Genomic DNA, 382 nt, shown 5'->3' on the forward strand with positions numbered 1-382 from the left:
AAGGAGAAGAATCTCAAGATAATGGGTATGGAACAGATCTTCAACAGGATTGTAGAAGAAAAATTTCCAAGATTAAAAAAAGACATGCCCGTCCAAATACAAGAAGCATATAGAACACCAAACAGACAGGACCAGGAAAGAAACTCTCCATGGCACATCACAGTAAAAACACTAAATGTACAAAACAAAGAGAATACTGAAAGCTGCAAAAGAGAAACAACAATTCACATATAAAGGGAAAACCATTAGAATTACAGCTGACTTTACAGTGCAAACTATGAAAGCCAGAAGAGCCTAGACCAAGGTATTTCCACTTCTACATGACAATAGATGCCAGCCCAGAATACTTTACCCAGCAAAAAAAAATGTCTATTATATTTGA

Source organism: Nannospalax galili, unplaced genomic scaffold, assembly GCF_000622305.1.
Source record: "Nannospalax galili isolate Female #2095 unplaced genomic scaffold, S.galili_v1.0 scaffold336, whole genome shotgun sequence".
Taxonomy (NCBI): domain Eukaryota; kingdom Metazoa; phylum Chordata; class Mammalia; order Rodentia; family Spalacidae; genus Nannospalax; species Nannospalax galili.